At 36.9% G+C, this 10,962-nt stretch overlaps 1 protein-coding gene and 1 long non-coding RNA gene across 2 annotated transcripts in view; both read left to right on the forward strand.

Moving 5' to 3' along the window:
* LOC118733191 (E3 ubiquitin-protein ligase HECW2) overlaps positions 1-10,962 on the forward strand; it is a 65,443-nt gene that overhangs the window by 28,115 nt on the left and 26,366 nt on the right. The gene's annotated exons all lie outside the window — the stretch shown is intronic.
* LOC118733193 lies at positions 9,629-10,095 on the forward strand. Its single transcript, XR_004992221.1, has 3 exons — positions 9,629-9,716; positions 9,873-9,973; positions 10,052-10,095. It is a non-coding gene; the product is annotated as an uncharacterized LOC118733193 (long non-coding RNA).

Consider the following 10,962-nt stretch of genomic DNA (forward strand, 5'->3'; position numbering starts at 1 on the left):
TTTCCTTACATAATGCGCATGGGCTTAATTTGGGTCTTTGATCCAATTCCATGCCCGGCCATCTGATTGAAAGCGATTAATTTAGTCTTGTCAGACCAAATAACCTTCAATTGAAACTTAAGAATGTGTTATTTTATTGCATTCTGTAAGGCCTAACATATCCCAATAGGCAACGGTTCGGTTTTCGTGCGATGCAGCGAAATGCTGCCACACTCGCACATGTATTATGCACAAATTTGGTTTTTTCTTCTTTATGATGCCTTTGCGCTCAATTTGGCAATTCTTCGCCTCGCTGTCTATTGATTTGCATTAAAGTTTAATACCTTAAGCGCTTCTGTAATAGTGGCTGCATCGCTGCTTGCTGCTAAGTTCACAAGATATCGTACCGTAATATTTTTTGACAGACTTCCTTTGTCCTTGGGAACACATCAGGCTATATTTGCTCTCAGTCTTAACATTTTCAAGTAGCAAATTCCAAAATTTTTTGCCACTTTTCGTGCGGTCCCGCCTTTCCACTGTAAATCTATTATTTACATTTATGGTTTCTGATTAACTATGTTATTTACTCGTGATCACTTCTTCAATACAATACAATATAGAAAAAAGTCATCTGACTTCCAACTAAGTAAGAGATAACTGTCAAATGCAAAACTGAGAGTGAGTGCAAAACTGTAACATCTGCCTTAATTTACATTTTTGTCTGCTGGTTTTTTTATTGTTGTTGTATTGACTTCAAATCGTTATGAAAGAGGGAGTGGCGATGTACCAACAGGAATATACAACAAAAGGATGAAAGCCGTTAGAACTTGGAAATATAGCGGCGGCTGAAATAAAAAGTGTTACACCATGTTACAGTTTTGCTCGTCACTGTATGTACACTGCCGGGGGAAAAAGTATTGGCACAGATAATTTTACACAATGTACATATGCAAATATTTTTATTTTTTTCCGCTAATTTGTTATAAAATTATGGTTTATACTACAACAATTTACTAAAAAAAATCTAAATTTTGTGCTCAATTCGAAAAATTTAACTTTTAATTTCAGGTAACAAATCAATTGAAGGTTAATTTTTTGGTTGGTAATATAGTTGCACGACGACTATACTCAATTCCGACAGTTGCATTCACGTTCCTGCATCTGGACAACGTGGGCAAGCCACCAGCATCGAAACATTCACAAAGCCGCTTGGGAGTCCTCTGATCCAAGGAACCAACCATAAGAGCAGCATTTTCCAGCTTCGAAAAAGAAGCAACAGAAGCAGGTCTAGCGGTGAGCGAAAACCAGACAAAGTACCTCCTGGCAACAAACAAAGAATTGAGAATTGGTACCCATTTCGACAAAAGGTAGAAATTCGCCGTGAAATCAGCGGCTCCGGTAACACCACCTTGTATAGATTCGCCTTGGGTACACTCGTGCCTGTTGCCAGTTACAATTTTAAAGTCTAGATGCTCACGGACGTAGAGGCAGGATCACAAATGCAGAATAACTTGTCTACAATTCACAAGGGAGAGAGACATAGTTTTTCGATTTCGACCCAAACCGAGTAACGGTTATAATGCCAAATAAGAAAAAAAAATATTGGAAAGTATCAGCCATTTTCGGGAGGCATTTTAATGTAAAATACCCTATAATACTCGGAGGGTTGAGTGCAATAAGGCCCGCGGAAATAACGCCCATGGGCTTTATTTCATAAAAAAAATAAATAAAACCCGCGGGCTTTATTGCTTTTTGCCGGTGGGCATTATTTCCCTTTCGATGTGGCAATAACATCCGCGGGGGGTTCATTTCCTAAAAAATTAAATAAAGCCCGTTTGGCTTTAATGCCAAGATCTCCATTCCCTTGGCGATTATTCGTCTTTTTCCAAAGCCGGTTTTCGAGTTATTCGAAAAATAGAAAATTAAAAAAACCGGTTCCGATTTTGAAATTAAGAAAAAACCGGATAAACCGGTTTTATTTTGCATAGTTTTCATACAGTGAAAATGCTTCTGCTGGTATGAAGACATGACCATAAATTACAATAAAACTATTAACAGTAAAGGTAGCTTTTATTTAGAAAAGAGCAAACCAAAAAATAAGTTCAAAGTTTTTTTAGATCAATAAAACAAATAAAAATCAGCGAAGAGTTCTGGTTTGGTCTTATTTTAACTATTGCAACGGTTTATTAGATATTCGAAAAATCAATATTTCAAAAAAAAAACGCCTATTGATATCCAAAAAATCGGTAGAAACTGGTTTGGAAAAACCGAGTGAATTGCCCTAGCAGCCTTCAAGTGGAGGTTTATGCAGTGAGTTTTTGTGTGGTAGTAATTCTGCTGCGACATCTCCTTGTATGAGAGCACGAGATGGAACACCCTGGAGGAAGACAACGCAGCACAACTGCTGTGGGTGCCGGGCCACAAATCCATACAGGGCAACGAAGAGGCTGACAGACAGGTAAGAGAAGCAGCAGCATCCCGACCAGCTATAGGACCGGTACACTTTCTCGCAGAGGGACCTCGTACCATCAGGGGAGAGTTAAAAGCAGAAGAACATCAGCTCAGAAAAGTACATTGAGAAAACACGCTTGGTTTAAGGCCGCCGAAAGAACTTTTGGGAAAATATAGCTCCGAGAGATCTAGGGGACTAATTACGCTTCAAAAGACAAACCTAAGATTTATAACAGGTATGCTAACGGGTCATTGGAGGCTGCGGGCCGTCGTTACTGGGACATGGCAGCAGAAACCCTATCCCTATCTCCTTCTAGAGTGCGAGGCGGTTGCGAAAAGAAGACTAACATACCTGGCAGGCTCTGAGAACACAATAGATCCAAGGTCGCAGTGCACATCCACCATCAAATCTATTTATCTATCTATTGCTGAAATAGATTACTTTGATTGCCAGTGATTTTAGCGAGTGATTAATTAATGACTTAAGTGCTATTAAGCAACACTTCAAACTTTTGCTGGGTTGATTTCCCGATGTTTAGTTTAAAAAAAAAAAAACACTAAATAGCAACACAAGTCGACAGCTTTTTTGCGCTATTTTCACAATTAAATAAAAAGTATAACTTACGAGTGCATTGACTTTTCCTATATGTATGTATGTATGTACAATTCCCCATTGTAATTATACTTAATAATTACTTAATAAGTGTAATAATAATGAAAGGCAATGCAATTGCAAATATATTGAATCATAACGACTAACAATATTTGGCATTTAGTGGAAATTTTCATTTGACCTTGTTCGGCGCGAGTACTCAACCTTGCCACATAAGTTTAGCCATAACACACTTTAAGGCAAAATCATTCAGGCAGGACCAGCATTAGACTCGGCTCTTTGGCAGTGCACTTATCTAGTAAATACAAACATATACAGTATCGGTCATATCTATAGCACGCCATTTCAAAGTGATATTGTGTGCCACTTATGATTATTTATTTATTTTTAAGAATTTTCAATTAAAATACAGTTCTTTCACTAACAAACCCCATATAAACCCAAGTTTAAAAATTTGTTGAAAACTACAAAAAAGTGCAATAAATTTTCACCTAAATTTCAAACTTGTTTCTCGGAAGTGTTTGAATTTTTCTGAATACACAGTTTTATAGCCCAATCAATTTTAGTCTGATAATGTGCAAGTTTCAAGTGGATAAAAGTTACCGTTGATTTTTTAGATTTTTTTTCGCCAAAGGCGTCGCGGTTTTCTTCCATATACAAGTAAATTGAGTTTATTCATTATATGGAAGCCAATGCGAAAAAAAAAAATTCTAAAAAATTATCAGTAATTCGTAGCCACTTGAAATTTGCACATTATCAGACTAAAATTACAGGGGCTAAAAAACTGTGTACTCAAAAAAATTCTAACACTTCCGGGAAAAAAGTTTCAAATTTAGCTGAAAATTTGTTACACTTTTTTGTAGTTTTCTACAAATTGTTGAACTTGGGTATATATGGGGTTTGTCTGAGAATGCACTAAATTTTAATTGAAAATTTTTAAAAATAAATAAATAAACAAAAGGGGCACACAATATCACTTGGAAATGGCGTGCTATAGATATGACCGATACTGTATGTATACTTGTAATTATAAATGTTAAGAATAAATTGTGGTTCTAGAATATCTACATACATATGTACGTACTAAATATACATATATACAGGCAGGTCTCTTGCTCTTGAATTGGTGCGGTTATTAACATTAACCGATAGCGAAAATCGCAAAACAGTGTGAATCGTGGCGAACAGGAAGTTCCTATACTTATACATATACATACATATGTATGTGTTCTTATGTACGTAGTCAAAGCTTTGAGACTTACTTTGTGATTATTCCACAATATTGTAATATTTCAATAAATAACAAATTAATTGAGTGAAAAAAATGTGGGCGTGCAAATACATTGCAACAACGGAATGAAATAAATATGAACTTATTTGTTAATCTTTAGATTAATTTATTCAGTTGACAAAGAATCGTGGGAAATATTTTTGTAAGTGTTGTAAATAATATTGTTGTAAGTTATTTTGCATAAAGTTTGTGTTTTCATTTTATTGTTGTTGTGTAAATGACCTGATCGCCAAAAATCTCCAAAAGAAGAGCAGACGCCACTAAGAACGCGCAACGTTTAACCAGTAAGAAGCCTTTCTGTTAACTAATGCGTTAAATGGGAAAATCTTTTGAGATGGAGTTTTTTCAATAATTTTTTTTTTCTTTTTTCAAAATAGTAGCACGATTTTTCCCCCATAATTTATCACTTGTCAACCTAATTCAAGTACATTATAACCCGTGTAACTAATATTTTTTTAATTGCTACTCTATTTAAACTATATCTTTAAAATTGTTTCCTATTGGCCCGGTGAAGTTAGATTTTCAAGGTTGCAATAATTTGCACAAAGCTGAAAATTGGTACGAGTGTTACGAACTTCATTATAAATGAAATTTGAAAAGTCCTCATCGATCCCAGAACTGTAAAAAAATTATTGAAGGTCAAAGGTCACATAAATTTATTTTTACCATTTTTCAGCTAAGCGGTAAGGTTTATCTTAAAAATAGGTTAGACAAAAGTGTAGATCATGCAATTATCTCTAAAAATCGTTATGACACTTTTCTTCCTAAGAATCACCATTCCTGGGATAAAACGACTAGATCGACATCCATTTTGTAATAATTCATTTAAGTTATAAAATACTTTGAATTGAAGCTAATTTTTTAACAGGTGGTGGTATGAAAAATTCAGTCTGTATGGGAGGTGCCATGGGGCCTTTTCCAAGAACCCACATTTTTTCCATGAGTATAGTATTGATTTCATATACCTCCATGCCAAGTTCCACTACTCTTCTACACAAATACTTCCAGAGGTACGCAGTATGAAAAATTCCATTTGGATGGTAGGTGCCACGCCTCTTTGGCTAATTGAGATAAAAGCTATCCTATAATTTATGTTGAACTAAATGACACTAGTGTGCAAAATTTCATCAGATCGCTCATGAAGTTATACCTTAATGAAAAGTAGATTTTATGATTTCCCGATTTTTTCGATTTTATCAAATAAATTCGTCATTTAAACCGTGATTTTTGCTATGAATAACTGTTTACTGGTATTTACACATACATAAAAGTAGTATTAACGAAGGTATAGAAATCGCACTTGGCAGTACAGCTGCTTTGTGGCGGCAACAATAAGCCAGTACGCAAAATGTCACCATCTCAAAAGATTTTCCCCCACATACGCTTAGTAATACAAAACGTTTATGTGCGAATTCAAAAACTATTCATCATTTTACATAGGGCTCCTGAAGAAATCTAACGCATAATCGTTTCACATGCGAGCAGTTTTCTCTTTCTTTTTTCGACCACGAAAATAAGTTCACGCGTCTTTCTTCGCCGTCAACTAAGTTAACAGTCTTTCTTCGCTGAAGTTTTTTTTTGTGTGTCTTTTCGCGGTCAACTTTTGAGCTCGCGCCCTTATTCGTGTCTAGTGACGGTATAAATCCGAACAGGGACTTGCTGGAGGCGAAACCTTTACCTCGGCACCACAGAAGACATATCTGCGAACTAAAGGACGAGGTCCAGGAAGATACATACGCAACAATCACTGGTCCCGCCACTGTATAGACAGGCAATAAATAGCATTTACTAGAGTACAATACCCCCTGTAGAAGGAAGTGAGCTTCAACTGCCGAGAGAGACCGCAGTAACTCTTGCTCAAATTGCGTTCTGAATATAGTAGTAATTTAAACTCCTATTTGTCCAAAGTAAACCCCGGCATACCCAGCCTATGTCCGGCATGTCAATCTTCTAATCATGGCACCAACCACCTCTTCACATTCACACTCAACCCAACTTAACTAAGATCCCTCACCATCCGTCAAAACAGTATTGTTCCGGGAACTACCGTTAGTTGAGATTGACGACAACGATTGAAGGACTATCCGATGTTAGGCAGGGCTAAATATTCACTACAGCCACAATAACTGCAAGCGATCGTTTGCTGGAGCAAATAGCATGTCTTTCTAGAACTCTCTCAGCATTTGGTTTCGCGCTGTTCGTGGAACCCGCCTCATATACATAAAAAAGAAAATGTGCTGAACTAGAGATAGGATTTACGGGTTTTCACCTGGAATAACCAAATTCTCTATAGGGAAGATGCATCTATCCCACTGCTGGATTCTTCAGAAGCAATAAAGAGCGTGGGTCAGCCAGCGCGATTAATGTTTGACATCAAACAGTTGCAATAAGGGCAGATATTTCTTATTCGGGTATACGTGATACCGTCAGGTAAGGAGAAAGGAAAGACATATGTTTAAAAAGTAAAAAATTTAGTTACAAAAAGGCTCGAGTCTAAAGACCTTGAGAAACTGAGAGGCCCAAATGCGAATCGAAAAATTTTAAACGCCCGGGGTACACTTTAGATTCTGAGGGCACAGTTGTCAACGCTTTTCAAAAATGAGAAGACTAAGAATTTTTGGGAGAACTATTCTACGAAAGACTTAGGGCTGTTCGCGTGGGGTATTGAGAAAAGATCGAATAACGAACGCACTACAGTCGGGTCTACACAACCGGAACGACACAGAATTTCAACTAGCCATCACTCAATTCTTTTATTCTGATATATAGATAACAGCTTTGCTGGTACATCAACAAATTAGTACGAGGTACTTATGATATTTTATATGTAAACATCTGTATCGCGAACTAGTCTTGAGCTATACCCGAGCTAGTCCCGAAAAAGTTCTGAACTATTCCCGAAAGTCCCGAACTGGGCTCGAACCAAACGTGACAAAATCCTGAACTAGTTACGAAGTGTTCGCGCAAAACTCCTGAATTAGTCCCGAAATGATCCCGAACTAACCCGAATTCACCTTGGATTATGCGGGATGGTTTATGCAAATTTTCCTCATACCGGGCTCTACATTAAAAAAAACCCCAAGTAAAATTCCGGCCTTCCCATTTTATCATTACACCACTGTGATGTACATCCCTAAAACTATGCAATGAAAAGTTGTGGACGGTTACAAAATTCGCGTTGTGGAATTCTCTTAGGGCCAGTTTTTCAGTGTCAGTTTAAACTGAGTTTAAATTGAACAGCTAACTGACATTTGATTGGCTGATCTTAGTTTCAATCAGCCAGACCGGGCGTTTAAACTTAGTTAAAACCACGGCCGTGCACTGAAAAACTGGCCCTTAATGATGCAATAATACAAGGTGTTATCGGTTGGCAGCTTCTCTCTCTAATTCAGCCATATTGACTGCCTTAGGTGAAACAGTGTTACTTCTTTAACAATTCTTTGCCTAATAATATGTATATTTGAATGTTTTTTATGTTTTCTCAGTATACAAATTTTGTTTTCTTAAAAAGGTATTTTATCTTATTTTATTTTATTTCATTACGAATATACTATAAAAAAAAAAAACAAATTTTGTTTAGAAGAAAATATGAAATTTTATATTTTCGCCCCAAACGGGGATTCATTTCTTCCCGTTTTTCTTCTTATTATACTTAGCTAAGGCAGTGTCAAAACGAGCTGTCACAACTTATACCACCTTGTATTATTGCATCATGAGCAAATACTACAACAACGCCAACAATTCTCGATAAATACAAATTCTAAAATCTCCAACGATTCGAAAAATGGAAAAACTAAAATTGCTAACAATGGGTGTCTCTCTTACGAATTCGAATTCGTCTATCTATCGCCACGAAGTATCGTCTCCATAGTTCCATCCCAACAAACATTTAGATATGCGCTCAGCTTGAGGTTCAGTTGAGAACTAAGCGATTTCATAAATCTGTCACGTTTTTTCTCAACAGGAGCTCAAGTGGAAAATCACGGCGTTCTCAAAAATAAGGGCTTTTTTTGTATGAAAATAAGACGTGTTTCTCAAGTTGACAAACTTTTAGCAGAAATTGTTGAACATTCGCATTAAACATTAAAATGATGAGAATCACTTGCATGAGCGAATGCGAATTTTTTCCAGCTAGCCAACCGATATTTGGCATAATTTCAGGCGGATGTTAAATGAAGGAATGCAGTGTGGCTATGCAAGGGCAATGCATGCACAGGGTGGCCACGACGATTTTACCATTCCGCTATTCGAAAACCCTTTTTTGATGATACATTTCCTAACGTTATTTTTTGTAGTCTGCTTTTAATCAGATTTTAAAATTTGTAATTTTTCAAATAATTAGGAATTTTTTGCGTAAATTTAAGTATAATTTACCCCCTATTCTAACAAACTCACACAACTAAGCGCATCAAAGCGCTGTGTGCATTTCCTTAGCACTTAAAATCGAATTTTTGTGGCATATTGTCAGGCGCAGTAAAAACACACGATAGTGATGCGCTGAGTTTTGTAGCTTTGTTAGAATAGGGGGTTAGTGACTGTATCAAAGTAGCTAAAGAACACCGTTGATTACTTATAAACAGATAAGGGCAAAAATTGCATGAACTTTGAATTTAAATAAATCGACCTATCGCTTCCATTTTTAGTAGGAAGCAGTTACAAATTGTCTGCTGGGTTAACCCATATTTTAGCCATATGGAAAGGAAAGGTCAACAAAAGATAGATCAACAACGAGAGCCACTAACCTCAGTAGGATGGTCAGCTGCAAATCGTGACCTAATCTCTCCAAAGCTGGCACACCTTCCACCCGTAGAATATTGATCTTCTCGCGCAATGAACGTGAAACTGTATTCTGTCCATGTCGTTCACGCAAGATTTCCAAAATGTTGGGTTGACGCAAAAACGCTATAACCTGCAAAATAATATAAAATCAGCGTATGATAAACTGCAAAGTTTATTAGTAAATATTTACCTTTTCATTGTATGCAACAGGTACCTCGTTGTACTGCTCGTAATTACCAACACCGCCAGCAGCACCACCACTGGCGCCACCTATTGCCCCATTTGGACCACGCATGCTGCTTACCGGTCTTGGAGGTGGCAGTGGTGGGACACCAGAGGAAGACATGCAATTGCCATCGAAAACGTCGTAATGAGAATTTTGTTGGTGCTGGTACTGTTGACGTTGATGTGAGTGTGGCTGATGCGCATGTGAAAGATGAGCCGGTAATTGTGGTGACTGATGGGAAGGATGTTGATGCCGTTGGCGTATTATACGTGCACTTTCTATTGGCAAGCGTGGATCCATGAATGATGTTTTACGGTTATTATGATCGATGAAGAATTGTTTACCGGATTGATCGAGTTTGGTCTCCCAGCATGAAGGTAAGTCTCGATTAAGCTGTGCGAATGTATTTACTAATGCGACTAAATCCTTGTTGTATTGGTAACGTTGAAAACACTGCGGATCACGGCGTATACGTATAATCATATGTTTAAGTGCTGGATTGCGATTATAAATTGATAAAGCATCTTCGTTAGTGTGCAGCATAGAGTAGAAGTCTGGACGACAGAGCATTATAACAGCTGGATGTACCGAAATATTGAGCATTTGTAGATGGCCTAAATTATTATTACTAGAGGTATTTTGATTGTTGTGCATTGTGTTTGCAAGTTGATTGGCAGTGTTATTACAAACGGAACTATCGTTCGCACTATAGCCAGAAGCATTCGAGAGCCGATTTTCGCTGGTAATGGTACGTCGAATGGACTGATAACGTCGGTCCAATTGTTGTCGATGATGGTGTTCACGTCCTAGAAATGTGAAAAGTGGAAAACCAATATTAAATATTGACGTATTTTGGTTTTGGTTTTGCTTTGGCGGCATAATTATATAAATTCGCCTTGATCATCATATATAATTTTAAGAGCGTGTGTGAATCGGTAACAAAGTTCGCATCGAGTAAATTTTTGACAACTATCAGGTGAATTAAATTTCAGTAGCTATGAGGCTCCCTGCAAAACTCGAATGACTGAAACTAGAACACATTCACAGAAATTTTCGATTGTCACTAATACATAAATAGTACATGTGAGAATTCCCTATGAAAAAATCTTAGAATGAAACAACATCTTATAATTTTTGAACTGCTTTATAATATCTTATTCACTTGCACACGTTGCATGCATATGGATGGTGAAATTTCGCGGAAAGAAAAATTAACAAAACACAGCAATCGTGACTTGCAATTAATTTGTGAAATGTGCGGCTTGGCGTTCAGCCATTTAAATAAAAATTTATTTCAGCGGTTCTTACAAGTAAGTAAAGACCGCAATAAAAATTATTATAAAACTATGTATATTTAATGCATCTTTTATTGTGCAGTTGCAATTACAAAATTGTGCGGCTCGGCGTTCGAGCATTTTTATAAAGATTTCAGCGGTGGAAAATAAGCGTTGTGTGCCTTTGTTTCAAACTTACAAGTAAGTAAAAATAGCGATAAAAATTGTTATAAAACTATGTATATTTAATGTGTCTTTTATTGTGCAGGTCCAGCCCAGTTTTTGTGTGCAGCATTTTCGTTCGGTGGTTTAAACTTGGCCAGGTGTCGTGACCCTATTAATTTGTCCG

Source organism: Rhagoletis pomonella, unplaced genomic scaffold (assembly GCF_013731165.1).
Source record: "Rhagoletis pomonella isolate Grant_MI unplaced genomic scaffold, Rhpom_1.0 Rhpom_scaffold_00002, whole genome shotgun sequence".
Taxonomy (NCBI): domain Eukaryota; kingdom Metazoa; phylum Arthropoda; class Insecta; order Diptera; family Tephritidae; genus Rhagoletis; species Rhagoletis pomonella.